The following is a 19,026-nucleotide window of genomic DNA, read 5'->3' as shown; positions in this document are numbered from 1 at the left end:
GTTTGCTCTTTATTTATAATTTAGGCATTTTGCACAAGAGAAACCATTGAATATTTAAGCTTGTGTATGATCCTTCTTACAAGTGACCCAAGTCTATCTGTCCTTACTTAAGGCAGAGCTACACTTCCCTGTGTGTAAACACCACACTCTCAGCATCCTGTCATCCACTGATGAACACACAGGCTGCCTCTAAGACAGCTATCATGAATTGTGCTGCTGTAAACATGGGGATGAATGCATTAATTGTTGTCTTGTATTACTAAAAACAATAAAATGTTTACTTTTTCCCCCTCTTTACAGAGGGAAAAAGAGCAAAGAAGGGAGGACAATTTCTAAATTTAGTGAAATTTCTAAAAAATAATTATATAATTTAAAAGCGAAGAAACCACATGCATTCATTAAAAAAATATAATCTATATCATTTCAATTATATTGACAATTCATTTTCATACTGTCTTTTACAAAAGCCAAACAATTAATACTTTACAACTTGCCTCATATAACCTAATGATGCTAATTTTTATTTGAATTCACTAGCTCATGCTTTAAAATAGACTATGCTTTGTAGCATAACTGAAAATTGTTAAAGTTTTGTCCTTTTTATAAAACCACATCAGATCAGTGATAAAATAAAAATTATGTTATATATAAATTGAATTTTAGAACAGTCATTTATAATTCTGCTAAAAATGCAATTTTTTATTAAGATACAATGTTTTGTTGAAGTTAGAATTTTTAAATACACAGAGACATAATTATAAACATGTCTATATGTTTTCATATACACAAAGCTAACAATCCAAACCCAACCTATCATGATTTGTCTCTACTTGAGTTCACAAGCTGACACTTGCAAATAAAGTACATGGCTCTGTACATATGTGACTAAATATAGATAAGTATATTTAACTGTGTAGAAACATACAGTTCTAAATAAATTAATTTGTCAGTCTGTTTTTAACTTTTTTTTCCTAAAAAAACAAAGAAATAAAAAAACCAAAACCTGCCTGAAAGGGAGAAAAGACTGAAAAGGTGACTGACAAGAAGATGCCATGGTGTAAATCTCTGCAGACAATGAATTGCATCTTCCAAGGATTTTGGATTCTATTCTGTGTGGTAAATGTTAAGGTGGCTCAAGAGTTAGAAAAATATGATGCAGTGTTAGTGGAATGGAAGTTAGAGTTTATGCATAGATTATGAATAGCCTATATGTATTCCCAACCTGTATTTAAAATGCTCAGGTTTCTTCATATCACCATAAAAATATTAAGCATGTCTTGATACAATTTCTGTTTCATCTTAATGAAGAGTGCCCCTAGGCTTTTTCTAATTGAAATCCTGAAATGATTAAGTTTCTGGCTTCAAATGAATAACAATCTTCCCTGCTGTTCAGCATCCAAAAGAGATCATTTTTAAAGTGGTTCCAGTCTACAGTTTTTATATGATAAGGCTGAAAATGCATAGAAACTGGAAAGCAGAAGTAAAAGTACAGTAAGAGCAGCATTAAGAATGAAAAGATAACCTATAATTCTACGATGAAATCATCAATGTAGTGTAACAGAAAGACCCCCTTTTAAAGTCCCCCAAAATTAGGAGTTGGACATCTGTATGAGATGAAATTTGAATTTGTATGTACCTAAAAAGATTTTTGCAAGTTACTTCCTAAAGGAACAGAAAACAAGGAAATAAAAGTAAAAAGAGAAACCAATATGCTTATACATTTATTCTCATATATTCTAGGCCATTGGTGAAGTAGTTTTCCATCTTTACAGATACTTAAATATATTCACATCAGTGTGTTCTGTTAATATCTAGTACATGTTTCAATATCTCTCACAACAATAAATTAATATATGAAGGAATTACTACAAGTTTCTTCGATTGCTAGTTTATTTAATATCTTGAACCAGATTAAAAATCAAACTCAATCACTAATTTCAACCTGAACTATTTTATTTGCCTTTAGCGTATTTCTTCTGGAGATTATTCCATAGTACCAGTTCTAATCTTTCCACCTATATTTGAGATCATTCAATCTATAGGACCTGATGAGAATTAAATCTTGCCTTTCCTAGCTCTGATTCCCTCTTTTAGGCTCATTCTGGGGGAGAAGAATAAAGAACAAATAATTTAGTCATGGAAATTTAGTTATATAATTCTTGTCTCCTGAGAAAAGAATCATGCTGTTGTTCCTGCAGATGGATAGACGTGCACAACCATGGAAACTTGGAAACATGCTCCAGTCTTGCTCTTTTCCCAAGTGGCAACATCCTTACTTATTTCTCTAATTTTCCCTCCTATACACATAATATGCTGCGCTCTAACATGAAAATTAGTCTTATAAAAATTAAATTTACTTTTCTAGATGAAGTAAAAAATAAGTTATTGCTATAATAGCCAAAGTAACATATTGTTCAGTCTCAAATAAAAAACGAATTTATAAATATTTATATTTTTTTAGTTTTCTTTAATTCATGGCAAAATAGGAATTTTTGTTAGTAATTTTGTCTTTTTTGTATCATGTAACCACATGAAGAATCTACTCGGTTTCCTTAAGTTTGGAAATTCCACAATTGAACAATAGACATGATTTAAGTTTTAAATTTCAGAAAGATTTTTTAAGACCTAATTACTCTGTTGTCTGTTATATTTTCCCTGGAAAGTAAAAGCAGTTATAGCTTTCATAAATATTAGGATCTCTTTCATGCTTTAATCAAAGCACTGACATATATTCAGGCCTTACAACAGTTTTTATAAAAGGTATAGTTCTTAGTAGCTTCAGTTATGGAAAGATTTTGGCAAGTAGAAAGGAAAGACCACAACTCAGGAAAATTCAGAATCCTTCTTAGTATATTCACATGCTAAAGGCCATAGTGCTGAGTAGGTTAATGTAAATATGCCCGAAAAAGATGATTGGGTTGTTGGTAAAACTGGTAGTGGTTAAAAATTCCAAGTTAAGAAAAGATAAAATTAAAAGAACTTGAAATTATAATTGAATTGGGAAGAATAAAAACAAAGTTAAATATATGTTGATATGAAAGGGCAAAAACAAAAATGTTCAAAATTAGCTTATTTCAAGACAAAGTCTGTACAATAGAACTGAACACAGAATTGCATTACTTTAGGCAAATGACTGACAGTGCCATTGACTTCCAAAATGTACTGAATGTGGTAGGGAATATTCTGATCACAAAGAGGAGCTGAATAAAAATAAATAAATAGAAAAGGTCGGGATACAAAAGTGGGATGACTATCCCTATATTAAAAGAAACAATCCAGGGATTAGGATGATCAGCTGACAATTTTAAGTTTTCTCTATAAAAAATTATTTTTATGACTTGATAAGTGAGTCATCTTGCTCAAAGTTTCTTTTAAAAATATTAATGTAGAATCTCTGTAAAAAAAATTTTATAAAAAGATCTTGATCACTTAACTCTAAAAATAGTCATCGTTACACTTTACTAGCTTAAAGGTCTCTTTTCTTTTCAATCCTAACTTCTCAAGTGTTCAGCTATTTTCTTACAAATCATCAAAACCTCCACTCTAAGGAATTCAGTATTATCTCTATATTCTTTAATCACTCTTTCCACTTCACTTCCCACCTCTTAACCTTTCTTACAATGTGATCAATATGTTTTTCTTCTCCCCATCCATTATATTTATCTGGTTAATTTCTGCCTCAATATACCTAACACTTCCGTGTTCTCTGAATATTTATCAAAACATCAAGCTTCAAACAAAGAAAAGAAAGGATAAATTGCTGTTTGCTTTAATAAACACTGTTACTACAATTTTATTTAATTATCTATAAATTTATTATTTGTAATGTGGGTGAATGAAACTAGGCTTTACATACATTAGGCATGTGCTCTACCACTAATATCCCCAGTCCAAAACTTCTCTATATATTTATATATAATAAACATATGTAAAATCTGTGAAAATTATATGTGTATATATTTATTTCCATTATGCCTTTATATGTGTGTGAGAAAGAACTAGGTGTTTCTTTGCCTTCTGCTCTTTCATTGACTTCTAAATACATTCTTTAGCCCCCTCTCTTGTCCTCATAACTTCCATGTTATTCTTTGCTCAACATAGAGATATTACTTTCTATTTCCAAACAATCCATATTACAAAAAGTAATATTACTTTTTTTTCCTGTTTGTAGATTCCTATTAATATATTCTTGTAAAAAATTTAACAATTAAAATATTTACTCAAAAATCACCAATAATACTTTTGACTAAAAAAAGACTTTTTAATACAAGGGTAAATGAATTTAGACAGAAGTGGGTAATTCAAGGCTACTTGTTCCTTCAAATTTTGAGTTAAAACACTGATTCCAAGTTTACTCATATGAATTCTCAAAATGTATTATTACACTATTAACAGAATCAAATAGGAAGGGTCTCATTATAGTAAATGACAAAGTAAACAACACAATCAATATTTACTTTATCCTTATATTTTAAAATCTCAATAGCAAATAAGAAATATATTTCATTCTGAAGTATCCCATCATATGATAACTCATTCTTAATTTTTAGTCATTTTTTTCTGCCTCTAAGTTTAGAAGCTCATAGTTGAAACCAGAAGTAACCTTTATGCAAGAGGTTCTTTAAAAGTCTTGAAAATAATTTTATCATGTTACACTGCTTGTGAAATCCTGAACCAGTTTTTACTGATAACGTAGCACTCACTGATGATTATTTTCACATTTGTGATGTATAAAGTAGTCATACTATACAGTGTATATACTTCTAGATAAATAGGCCTAAGGATCAGTGGAACAGACTGGAAGACACAAAAACAACTCCAGATGTACTTAGCTACCTCATCTTTGACAAAGGAGCAGACCATCATCAGTGGAGGAAAGATAGCCTCTTTAATAAATGGTGTTGGAAAAACAGGATATTAACCTGCCCCAGATTAAAATTAGACCCTTATCTTTCACCATGCACTAAATTAAAATCCAAATGGATTAAAGATCTAAATATTAAAACAGAAACATTAAACTTGCTGGAAGGTAAGTTAGGCAGAACTCTGGAAGACATTGGTATAGGAAAAGACTTTATGAACAAATCCTCAGTAGCACAGAAACTAGCAGATAGAATCAACAACTGGGATCTCATCTTACTAAAAAGCTTCTGTACTTCAAAAGAAACCATTAGCAGAACTAAGAGACAATCTACAATGTGGGAAAAATTTTTACTAGCTGTTCCTCAGACAAAGGACTATTATCAAGGATATATAAAGAACTCAAAACAATCAGCCCCCCCAAATATAAAGACCTGATTCAAAAATGGGCATCCGAAATGAACAGACATTTCTCAGACAAAGAAGTAAAAGCAGCAAGAAAATATATGAAAAAATGTTCCACATCACTGGTCATTCGAGAGATGCAGATGAAAACAACACTGAGATTCCACCTCACCCCACAAAGAATGGCTGCTATCAAGAAATCACACAATAACAAATGTTGGCGGGGTTGTGGGGAGAAAGGAACCCTCCTCCATTGTTGGTGGGAGTGCAGACTAGTGCAACCACTATGGAAATCAATATGGAGATACCTCAAAGAGCTTGGACTGGAGGTTCCATTTAACCCAGCCATCCCTCTGCTGGGTATCTTTCCAAAAGAACTAAAAGAATCATATCACAGAGAAGTATGTGCACCCATGTTTATAGTGGCACAGTTTGTAATAGCTAAATCTTGGAAACAGCCCATTTGCCCATCCGTTGGAAACTGGATAAAGAAGATGTGGTTTTCTATAAAATGGAATATTACTCAGCCATAAAGAATGAGAAAATAGATTCATTCATAGGAAAATGGATACATATTGAAGATATACTCCTAAGTGAAATAAATAACTTACACATGTGTAAATACCAAATAGTTTCTCTGGTGTGAATAAACTGCAATAATACATAAGATCCTAATAAGATTACTGACATTTCAAAATGGGAAGAAAGGAGCTAAAGGTGTAGGGAAGGTGGGATGAATAGGGGAAGGGTAATAAGGGAAAAGAAAAAAATGTGAGATAATGAAAAGATGGAAATAAAGTGTTTGTAGATGGGGAGGGGAGGAGGGGGTGAAGGGAGGGCAGGGTAAGGGGAAAAAGTGAGAATCAAGACCTGTCATGTAGAGGCTCAAGATCCCAACAGTGAATGTAACTGTACTGTATCCGTAAAATGTACCAATAAACTCAATTAAAGCTGAAAAAAAATTATGGTGCAGCAAACAAAAGATTTTACTAGATAAAGTAAGATTGCTATGATCCTGAAGAAATGACAAATTTTTAAAACTCCAGTAAAAATATTCAATATCAAGACAAATCCTTAAGCTAATCAGTTTTTGGTGCTTAATGTATTTATTTATTTTTGTACCAAGAATCCAACTCAGTACCTTGAACTTTCCAGGAAGGTGCTGCACTACTGAGCATTCCTGCCCCCACCTTAAATTAACCTTAAAATATTTTTCTAATGAAAAGCAATCAATTACCCTGGCCTTATCTGTATTTAACACTGATTTCCCATGTTAAGCACAGAATTTTTATTTCTGGTTAAATCATCAAGAAATCTTGAGTAAATATTTATTCCTACATACAAGCAATTATAATTATAATTATAGGTATGCATACTGAGGTTAACATCACTATGATGTACTTAAGAATTATCATTATTAAATAAGTTTTTGTTCAATTTATGTGAAAATATTTAGCCTTTGAATTTTTTCCTTTATTAAGGTGGACCCGTAAACAATTTAAGACTTTTAAAAATCAAGATTTTAAAGTCTGAACGTCTTAAAATCTGTCATTTTTTCCAATCTGTGTACAATTTAAGTCAAAACAAGGTGTATCTTAAAGCATCCTACTTAATTGGAAGCTTGAAAACTATTCAATTCAGATAAGTTGCGAAGGTGAGGTTGTATTTTCCATTTAAGTATTACTTTACAATCCATTAATTCCCCTATTGTAAAGTAGTGCTAATTAACCTTATAAGATCTAATACTTATGTTAAATATGGCGTCATCATTATGGAACTAGTTGTGCTCTGTGACTAGCTTCTTTTCTAATATTAAAACCAATGGTCTTAGAAAAGTAATACTAAAGTGCACATCATTTATCTGGTAACTGGAAAATTGAATATTCCATAGAAGCAAAGCCTGAAGAGAATTGAAATATAAAACTTAAAATTTTGAAGGTGTATTTTAATCATTTGGATGGCATCCTTTATAAAGGATCACATTTTTGTGCACTATTAAACCGATGATTTCTCGTTGCACTCTATTTTTTTGGTTCTAAGTTATCTTCAGCTTGAGCTCACATTTATACAGAAGGTAGTTTTAGAAGTTAAGCGATTAAGGCTTAATATGCTATTTCCATGAATGTTCCCAAGACTGTGCTTTATTATAGTTAATATGATTACTGTAACAATGTTTTAAACTTTTAAGGTGGGATTTATAAAGAAACAGGCATGACTACTTTACATAATATACAAACACGTGTGTCCAAGAAAGTCTTGCTCTTTCTATGACTTTACTCTTATTATCTTTTGTTCTCTGTAATTTTATTTCCCCTTACACAATTTCATATCTACTTTTGGTTTTAAAAAGACTCATGTAAATTGATTTTATAAGCCATTAACAAGCCACAATCTGTAGCTTGAAAAGCCACTGGATTTGCAAACCAGAGAGAGCTACTTCATTCTATATGTGCTCTTATCCTTAAAATGGCAAGCTATTATATTTTCATTCTTGCTTCTGTAAGATCATTTCATTATCTTTATCCCTGTATTTACAGTTTTGAGTGACACTGCCAAAGTCCATATGCTCATATTTCAGTGAATTATGCTAGCCACAAGTCACTACTGTAGCTCTTTTACTTTCTTCTCTTTGAAAAATTTTATATTTCTCTGTTTCTTTCATAAAGGTGTCCCAGGTTGTCTGAATCTGCTATAGTTGGATTTTAAGGCACTCATTAACTACTGAGAAATCGTGCCTATCCTAGTGGGATCCTTTTGTAAATGTTCATATTTCCTATAATTTGGGAAACTATTTGCTTTATAACTTTTTTCAATTTTAAAGTTTAGTGGCACTGAAATTTAAAGTTATGCTTGAAATGAGATGGTGTGCTATGTACATGTGAAAAATATGTAATGCCAGAATTTGTTTCTTTGAATAAATGGGTTTCCAAGGAATGAAGAACTTTCTATTTCATTATTAATGGAAAAACTACCAAATCTCTTCACTGATTTGGAATTAATTTTGTTTTTCATATTTTATTCCCTCTATATATTTGTACAGAAGTGATAGGCAAAATATCTAACAGTTGTTACAACAGTACCCTAATTCACTTGTCAATAAGTTGCTGGTGACTATTATAGAGATATTAGCTTCAAATTTATGACAAATATAGAAAAAAATTGCAAAGATAAAGAGCAAATATTACTAAATGTTACTTGCTGAAGTGTAGGATCATGTTTTCTTTAATAAATAACTCTAATATTTCAGCTTTTTTAGAATAAAATGTGTTAGGAGTGATTTTTGTTTTTCAATTTTCTTATAATTACCCTGTTGATTTTGTTATTATAAAAATATACAGTCAATGCTTATAGAGCATTAGATAAAAGGTTTAGTTCATGCTTGTGACTATTTAAAACTATAGATTTTTACACCTAGGTGCCCAAAATTACATACTCTAGATATCTGGTCAATGTATATGACAGCATTATTCCACAACTGTGTCTTAAATATATTTAAACATATATATTTTTGCAGGATTTCCTGCTGAACATTTACACATAATCCTTCAAAATAACTGGCTTTTTGTTGCAAGACAACTGCTTACCTGGAGAGGTTCAAGAAATACATTTCCTCTACGGATTTATAATCATGGTTTTGAAAGCCCTTATGAGACTTTCACAAGACATTGGAATATTTAATTGAAAATGATTGAGATCCCAACATACCACAGATGCCCAGCCTAAATAACAGCAGTGGAGATTACCAGGAGTCAGCTTCTTGTTTAAAAAACAAAACTAAATATATTCGGTCTCATTTCCAAGATAACCACTTGTGTGTATCCAGAGAGTCAATGTGTGATTAAATTTTGAAGACATGAGATGGAAGCAAAAAACCATATGGGCCTCAGAAAAGAAATTCATAGGGGAAGGACAGCACATGGATTTTTTAATTATGGAAATTTAGAATTTATTTCCCAATATTATACCTATGAAAACAGGATAGAAAAAAATGACTGTATTGCCTTCAACTTTTACTTAAGACAGTTTTACCTCTCTCTGGATAACAAAACACATAGTTAAAATGCCTAAATGCTCTATAACTTTTCTTATGAAGGATTCATTAATATTTATATACATTTATTATTATATATTATTTAATGTGTATTGAAATACCTTCACTTAATAGCATTTGATATGAAAGATATACTTGTAAGGAAGAAAGTTTTCTTTTAATTTCCAGCTTATTTTATTTAACCTCTGAGTTTTTCCACTATATTACATTGAATTGGTACTATAGCTATATTGAAATTACAAAGGGTTCAGGTTGATTGACACAGGTCTCACTTTAACTTGTTCTTAAACACCCAATAGAAAAGAATGACCAAAAGAGGTATAAAATGATGCCACAGTAATAAAGCTAGATATAAAAAGGGGTTATAGTCACTGACCCTTTCTAGCAGTTTCCAGCTCTACCAGTAGCTGACCATGGTTGTGGTTCATTAGGGAAAAAACTATGGTAAAATCTATAATAGCTCAGCTAGAGTTTTATATTTCTTAGCAAAATTTATTCTTCACATTGTCTCTTAGAGCTAAAACTAGAGAGACTTATGACAAAGCACGAGACTTACAGAAAAACTTTATGAATGAATCTAAGACCAGCAGGTTCAATCACTATTTCAATTTCTAAATGTGACTTTCTCCCCAATCTGCCCTTTCATTCTAGTGTTCTCATGCTTAGATTTTGCATGCTCTAACTTCTTAAAAGTTTTATTTATTCTTGCCTAGAGACTGCCAAAGTCCAAGTGGTCATACAAATGCAACCCATGACAAATGTGCTAGATTTCTTTTACTGGGATCCACTAGATTGACCTTGTAAACAGCTCATAACTGTTAAACTGTACAAAATGACTTCTGTGTCAGATTCTGAAGTCCCGGGACCTTTTCTTTATCTTTTCTGTTGGCTATATTCATAGCAATCCTGACATTATAATTTGGCCCAAGATTCTTAACTGTTTCTTTGGCTTTGTCTCTTCCAGAGTTATAAGCTATTCAGCTACCAAGATGACAATGCCAGGTGCCTTTAGATAGACCCTCTGAGGAGTAACTCTAACTGCTAATCACAACTATGACCCTCTTCAGCTGGAGGTAGCCAGAGCTGTCTTCATCCTTTTCCCCCTCACAGCAGTTAGGGATACTTCTTCAGAGAGGTCAAGCTGCAGATAGGTAAGTTAGTTAGATATCTTGTTTAGGCAGTTACACAGACCACCCTAAAGGAGCCAGCACAGCAAAGAGCCAACATGGAGGACAATCAAGACACATTCAATGAAGGCTAGAATTTTAAAAGGAGAGAAACTATTGTATCTTTTTGCTTCTCCTAGGGATAAATAGCAGTGACTGATATTCTAAATAAGTGTCAATCACCTGTGTGGGGGCCAAGGTTTTAACCCAGCCTTTACTGGAAAAATCCCTGACCCCCACCCTTACTGAAGATCCTTTTATGCTTGCTGTATGATTTGTTCCCCCATTTAACACCCATTTAATAAATATTACCTGAATGATTGTACTTGTAATCTTATTGGTCGGTCATGGTCTTGCCCCTCCTCATGCCCACCTTGTAATTTTCCATTGGGTCTTACACTTTTGTCCCACTTTGTACCCACCTCACCACCATGGCTTTGCTGTATAAAACATCTTTGAGAAGTGGGGTGAGTAGGCAACCCCACTTTCTGGTCCTCCTTCTGTCCTTAAATAGAAACTTTCTTTCCCTCAACAAATTTTCCCTCCTCTTAAAAAAATAAATAAAAAAGAAACTGCTTTGTAGCTGCAACTTGCAGTCTTAACATAAAATTTTATAAATTGAGAATATGAACTAATATACTTTTTAAAAATAAATGAATTTAATAATTATTATTATTTATCTTATCATAAAAGCTAGGCAGGAACAGTTGTGATACATTTAAGTGCACTTAAGAAACCCTTTAGCTAATATTCCTATATGAATAAGACAGGTTCAGTTTACATAAATTTTACAACTATTTAATTAAAATTTGGGCTTCTTTAGAAACAATTAAGAATGAGGGACTTTGAAGAACTATGATAAAGCAAGATCTTATAGATCCCAGACTGAATTCTCAACCCCTGGAGAAACATGCCACCTGCTTAGCTGCAGTTATTTAAGGCCTTCATCATTTCCTGCATTTGCTCTTTGCCATAACTTGTTAACTGCTTTCTCCCATTTTAATCATATTGCTCCAGAGTTTAGCCTTCTATATATTTGTGAAACCTAGGCTTATTTTTTTACACTTTCAAATGTTTCAAATTATCTAAAAGTTTTGCTACCATAACACTAAGTAGATTAGTAAATGGATTTTTCCTGTGGCATGGAATTTTCTCATTTGTAACTATTTTACTTTTTAACTGAATAACACATCATATAGTTACTTTGCCATGAATACCTTGTGAGTTTCTTTGGTGTTCAAATACACTTTTCAAAGTCAGAAAACATTGTGCTGGGATGTCTATTTGGAATCTTGAATTTCAGAGCCTGGGAAGATGATTAAGATAATAACATGGGTTTTGGAATTACGAAAATACTCCAATACTAGGTTGTTATTAAATACACATTTAACAAAACAGATGAATGAGGCTCTAGAAAAATTTGAAACAAAAATAATTTCCCAGATAACTACAGAGTTGGTGAGCAGAATAAAAGACATAATTAGTGTCTCTAGAAAATAAACAGATTAAAAAATAGATGAGTTCAGGACCATGATGGAATCCATGAATGCCCAGAATAGGAAAGAAATGGAAACCATGAATGCCCAACATAGGAAAGAAATGGAATCCATGAAATTGATTCAAACAGATATCCATGAGATTAAAAACTTTATTAAAAGTATATACAGCAGACTGAGCCAATCTGAAGACAGAATATCAGATATAGAAAAGAGAATGGTGGTCAGTGACTATGAAAAGAGAGATCGCTTAAAAATAGTAAGGGACCATGAAAAATCAATCCAACAGCTCCTGGATGACACAAAGAGGAAGAATATAAGATTGACAGGAGTCCAGGAAAAAGGAGAAAAAAAAAAAACTGTTCATAAAATATTGAAAGAAAACATCCCAAACAGAGCAAAAGAACTTGACATACAGATAAGTGAGGCATATAGGACTCCAATTAGTCATGGTTAAAAAAAAAAAGAAGAAGAAGAAAAGAAAAAACCCTACACCTAGACATAATACTCAAGACCTGGCAATCGAAAAGAGGAACAAAATGCTACAAGCAGTTAGAGAAAAGAAACAAATCACATGCAAAGGAAAGCCTTTCAGAATCACAGCAGACTTTTCACCACAAACACGCAAGTGAATAAGAGGCTAGAGTGAGGTATTTCAAGTCCTAAAGAAAACAACTTCCAACCTAGACTAATGTATCCTGCAAATTGATTGGAAAATAAGATACTTTCATGACAAAGAACACCTGAGAAACTTCATGAATACCAGCACTCTAAACAATTCTAAACAATATCTTAAGAAAAGACAATGAGGGTCACAACTTCATGAGGCCCAACAGAGCAAATCCATTAGGCAAGGCAAGAAATTAAAGTGAGAGTGGGAAAAATTAAAGTGAGCCAACAGGAAAATAACACAAATATGACAAGTCAATATATATCAGTTATAGCTATCAATGCTAATGGCCTCAATTCACCAATCAAAAGAAGTAGACTGGCAGAATGGATTGAGAAAAAAAAAATTATCAATATGTTGTATACAAGAAACACATCTAGTTCAAAAAGAAACTCATAGACTAAAGGTAAAAGCATGGAAAAATTTTTTTCCTGTGACAGGAACCTTGACAAAAGTAGAGGTAGCTATCTTCTTTGCAGACAAAGTAAATTTCAAATCAAAACTATTTAAGAGAGACAAAGAAGGTCACTACATCCTTGTAAAGGGAACAATCCAAGAGGAGGAGATGACAATCATAAATATACATGCTTCAAACACTAATGCCCCCAACTATACAAAACAGATATTAAGGGACATGAAAAACCAAGTAAGCACTAGTGCAATTGTTGTGGGGGACGTCAATACCCCATGGTCACAAACAAACAGATCATCTAGACAAAAATTCAAGAACGAAATATGAGAACTGAACCAAGCTTTTGAAGCAAATGGACTTAATAGATGTTCACAGAGTGTTCCACTCCACATAATCAGAATATAAATTCTTTTGGGCTACACACAAGTCATTCTCCAAAATAGAACATAAATTAGCTCATAGAACATGTTTACATAAACACAAAGGAATTGAAGATATACCGTGTATATTATCAGACCATAGTGCAATTAAGCAGTCAGTTAATAGCAAAAGAAACAAACACTTCACAAACACATGGAAATTGAATAACACTCTCCTAAACAACCAATGGGCCATTGATGAAATTAAAGAAGAAATTGGACAGTTTTCACAAATAAATGATAATGCCAATACAACAAGCAGGAATCTATGGGATATAATGAAAGTAGTTCTACTTGGGAAATTCATAGCAGTGTATGCCCACACTAAGAAAACAGTGAGCTCAAATAAACAACCTAACTGTGACTCTTAAGCTCCTAGAAAAAGAAGAGCAAGACCAAAAGCTCATACAAGGGAGGAAATTATAAAGATCAGAGCAGAAAAGAATGCAATGGAGACTAAGAGAATGACAAAGATAAATCCACAAGTCAAACAGTTGGGTTTTGAAAGAATAAATAAAATTGATAAACCCTTAGCCAAACTTATAAAAAAAAAAAACAAAGGAAAGAAGAGGCTCAAATCTGTGCGATTAGGAATTAAAAATATGAAGTCACACAGATCCAGCAGAAATCCAGAGGATCACCAGTACCTACTTTGAGAAACTGTACTTTAATAAAATGGAAACTTCAATTTCTGGATCAAATCATTTATCATCATCCTTATGATACAACTTATTAAGAATTGGAGGCATATATTTCATATATATTTTTATGTATCCTTGAATAATTTTACACTACTTGAGAGGTAAAAAAATACCTTTTCTTAGAGGGAAGCCTATTGTAAATAATGGACTTTTTCCCATAAATATGTGCCAATGTAGAATTGTTCATTTAAACAAATGCAGCACTGTGGTATGGGATAAAGTTAGTGAGGAAAGACCAAGCAATACAAGATAACTCTGTGCTTTCTGTTCAGTTTTCCTACAACTCTATAACTGCTTTTAAAAACAGAGTTTATTAATTTAACAAAGAAAAAACTTTGATGTAGTTAACTGTATTAAGACAAGGAATGTCATAATTACTAATAATACAACACCTGGCTACCAGAATGTATATGTAACATGTTATCTGAACATAAACACAAGCACTGATAAATAATCAGAACACATTGTAATAGAAGAAAAGAGACAAATACTCTTCAGTAACATGTTGTGTTTAGTTCAAATTAGGTGAATTTGTTATTGTTATAGGTCTATATTGTAATTTTAAATCATGTTTTCTTGTTTTGGAACAATATTTCACTTCTATGTGGTAATTTTCCTCCATTAGTGTCTGGTACACTTTTTCATTTCTTTTGATTAATTAGATTTTATAACTGTTATCCAAAAGTCTATGACTTTTTTTAAAAGATACGTTATGGTGAGGGAACCAAGAATATGAAAAGCTGCATCATAATACTTTTATGCCTCAAGTCCCATTTTTGGAATTGCATATAAAAAGAATTCTCTTCAAATTCTTGTTCCTTGAATTTTTCTGGGTAACATATTTGAATTTATTCAAAATTTAAAAAATTACTACGTTTGGTATAAGTGGGTCTATTTTGATATTTAAAAATCCAATTATATTGATAGGAAATGCATTAATTTGCATATTTCACATCTCTCTTCAATTGGCTAACATTTCCAAAAGGAATATGTAATTGCTCCTTTACAATACCTCACTAGTTGCTATATAATATGTGATCTATCTTCTTAAATATTAAACTATTTCCTCTCTGCTGTCCAATTATGTATACTAGATTTATGCTAAAGCAAAGAAAACTTGTGTTTAGTAGAAAGTAAAATAGCATATATAGTATAAACATTGTGCTAGTTACACTGGAAAATTATTGAATCCTATAATTATATTATTTTAAAAAATAAGTGATAAAAATATACATTTATTTGAAAATGTCCCAGTGCTTTGTATTAAATAAACTCAGAAAGTGTTATACATTGGATTAAAATAAATGATGGCTTACTAGTTATAGAATGTGGGGGACAACTCTGCATCATTTAAGGCCATGACTTTAATGTATGGTAAAGGTTTTTTTTTTTTCCTTTTGCTTTTTTTTTTTTCTTTCTTTTCTTTCCCTCTATTTTTATGAATGGAGAATGCTGCTGTCTGAAAGCTGTCTGGGAATTCAGCCAAAGAAAGAAGAGGTTTGCAAAATCTCTAGTGACTTGAAAGAAAAAGTGGCTGGCATTAGCTCGGCCCTTTAAAATTAAAACAATAGAGAGCCATGTACAGTAATCTCTCTTTTAATGAAAGAATAGAATGCCTCTATAGAAGTGTCAAGTGGAGCAATCTGGTTCTGGCCCAGCTGTTGCACAGGAAAATGGCAAAAGGCTTCAATCCGAGTCAGGCAAAGAAGGTGTGATTATTCATAAACAGTCACTAGGGCTTTCACTTTTAGAACAAGGAAGACGTTAGCTTTCAAGAGGACAGCTTAGGTACAGGACTCTCAGGAAAACTTGAGCCACACCGTCATTTTGTGATTTGGACACAAGAAAGTGGTGTCTTTATATTTATTAATAATAACTAAAAATAATGAGTCACTTATTCTTTAAGAAAGTGTATCCCTATCAAACAGTTTTTAAAGAACAATAAAGGTTTTATCATGGATTAACGATGTTAACTAAACGTGCTGTGTGATAAAGGAATCACCTTCATTATACATTCTGATTTTCACTTGCTCATTAGAGGTACATCAGGAAAAGATAACACAAATTAAGTGCTAGGGGAGAGTATTGGCCACTAAGCTGTATTGTTGCTTCTAAACTTTGCCAAAACAAAATGGGGAATCAGGTGCAACAGCTACAAAGCAATGGAGCAGAACACTGGCGTGATTACCAGAGCAAAATAGGCAGTTCTGACCTACACATTATCTACATGCAATACCAAATAATTCAGCTTTACACCCACTCTTTTGATCCTATTTTAAGATATGGCAGTCATCCTATTATGCTTTTTAAATATTTCTTTTTAAAATATTTTGTCATCCCGCTACCACTTTTCATGACTTGTTTTCTGAAGTGAGTGGTCTTTCCTTTAGTGATTCTCTTCTTTCTCTACTATTTACAAACCTCTGATTCATAAATTTCAGTTTACCTTCTGTGCTCTTTGCTCTAGTGAGACTAATTCTTTATTATCAATAAGATTTCCTTCTGGGAAAATCCAATAATTTCTCTTCAGCCTTTTCATGTTACTTATCCTATCTGCCTCATTTGACACTGTTGAGGATATAATATAAACTAGAAAGGCTCCAGACTAAACTGTCTTTAAAGAGGTTACTGCGCTCATCTATTGAAAAGGAAAGTTACTCTGAAAATGGAGACCTGATTTAAGATTAGGAAAGAAGAAAGGCGGAGCGGTAGTCTAAAAGAAGGAAGAAATCAAATAATTTGACTACAAATTTCAAAATGGCCTGGCAGTCTAGAAGGAAAGAAAATGAAAGAAGCAAGCTGAAAATAGGAATAGAATACAAGATAAGTTCATTATGCACGTATTTGTACACAGTAAAATGTATAAATTGTAACACTGAGATCTATAAAGTAAAAGACAGTATTATATTGATCGTTCGTCTTCCAGGAGTATAAAAGTTATGGGCTTAAAGATAAGACATAATTATAGTTTTCTATATGAGTCTAAACTTGTGCTAGAAACAATCAATCAGTTGAATAGGACCATGGCAAGTGTTTAGAAAGATATAGAGAAGAAAACTGATCAAGTTGGTAACTGAAAAATGTCACAAGACTAGGAAGTTCTTCACTCTGCATCCAAGGTTTCAACTTCAATTCTTAAAATTACCTGGAGCCTCATTTTAGACTTTCAGTAGTGAATTTATCTAATATAAGTGATAATGTAGACTCTGAATGAAGAGCAACAATAAATGAAGAAATATATACTGTAGACAGTGTTAAATTTAGAGCAAATCCTGGCTCATGAATCTTAAATCTGTATGAGTAAGAAAATTTGCTTCACACTTCTGAGACTTAGTTTTCTCTTCTTTTGAATAGGGAGCCTTTTTAATTCTTTTTTTCTATTTACAGAGTGATATTAATCAGAATCTTCTCGAGTGACATTTTCTTTTTCTTAAACTTCCTCAGCATTTATATTCTTAAGGAAAATAAATACAAGTTTATGCTACTTTGCATTCATCTGCAATGCAAAAGTCATTACACATTGAAACTTATTTATAGGTAACTGAAACTCAGAGACTCAAAGCCACATCTGTTCAACCATATCTGAAGTGAATAATATAGACTATTTAAATTCATAATTTAATAAACCTCACAATCTATTCCCATATGTTAAATGATGAGTCTACTGTTTGGAGCATGCATGTGATCAAAAAATAGATCACTGAGAGACAATTTGATGCTTTCTCAACAGGCACACATTTATTTCTAAACATGAAAGAAGAAAAGACAAAATTGTTTACTATGCTGTGATCCTATCATATTCCTCTCTATACCTGTATATTGACCTGTGAGGTTGTAAGGAAGAAATGAAGCAAGAAATAGAAAAATAAAGAAAAGAAATAGTTGGAAAATAATAACAAAATGAAGCAAGTGTTAAAATGGAAGAAAAAGTTTGGAAAGAAATTTTGATATTAGATACACAGAGTCAGAAGTTAGAATTTAAATAGTCTAAAGCCAACTAGGGTTCATTACATTTTTATTCCTAAAGTATTGAACTTATAGCAAAAGCTCTTCTTGAAGCTATAATGCTAAAATGTACTTGTCACATATAAATAGCATATTGTTGTGGAAAAAAAAGACTTCTTTTATAAGCAGCGTAAGCTACTCCGTAAGAAGTATGAAAGTGAATTGAGTGGCAAAATACTGAGGATAATAAAAATATACTGTGAATGTTTAAATTTTTAAAAATTATAGTACAAGCTCATTATATTGCCATTAATGGGCCTTAAAATATTCCCCCCTCATTTTGAACACACTCGCTGCATTTTTCTTGCTATTTTCTGAAGTAGTTCTAGAAGTTCACTTTGGGGTATGTTTTTAAAGTGTGATTAAAAAGAATTCTTCATGAATTTTTCCACTGAGTGTTATCCAACAAACAGGCAGATTGGTAAAAACATGGTAAATGATTAATGCCAGTGAATCTTTCACAATAGATTTTTAAAAATTTATACATCCATCATATTTCTCAATCACGCTTCATATAAAGAAGCTACCATGAAAATGTTTTTTGAACTCTAAAATAAATTCCAACATTTAAAAGATAGAGTAATAATAAATTAATCTATAAATTTCTTCTGAAAGACTATCCTCTGGAGAATAATGATTAGAAGAGAGAATAATTTTAAAATATCAATACTCTGATGAAGAAGATAAAGTATGGCAGAAAATACAATGGTATGAAATTGGAAGAAGTTAAAATATTGGGCCATTTTCTGACAGGTGACTTCTTTAGATGAAAGTCCTCATGAGACTGTATGATTTCTTCCCTTAAATAATTAAAATATTATTGGAAGCAACATTTTAGTAA

General features: G+C 32.0%; 1 protein-coding gene across 1 annotated transcript in view; it reads right to left on the bottom strand.

Moving 5' to 3' along the window:
• Cadm2 (cell adhesion molecule 2) overlaps window positions 1-19,026 on the bottom strand; it is a 241,785-nt gene that overhangs the window by 92,054 nt on the left and 130,705 nt on the right. The window lies entirely within an intron of this gene.

The sequence above is a fragment of the Fukomys damarensis genome, unplaced genomic scaffold (assembly GCF_012274545.1).
Source record: "Fukomys damarensis isolate Sample0158 unplaced genomic scaffold, DMR_v1.0_HiC HiC_scaffold_24, whole genome shotgun sequence".
NCBI classification, from domain to species: Eukaryota; Metazoa; Chordata; class Mammalia; order Rodentia; family Bathyergidae; genus Fukomys; species Fukomys damarensis.
Note: the sequence above shows the minus strand (reverse complement) of the source record. Positions and strands in the feature narration are given on the sequence as shown.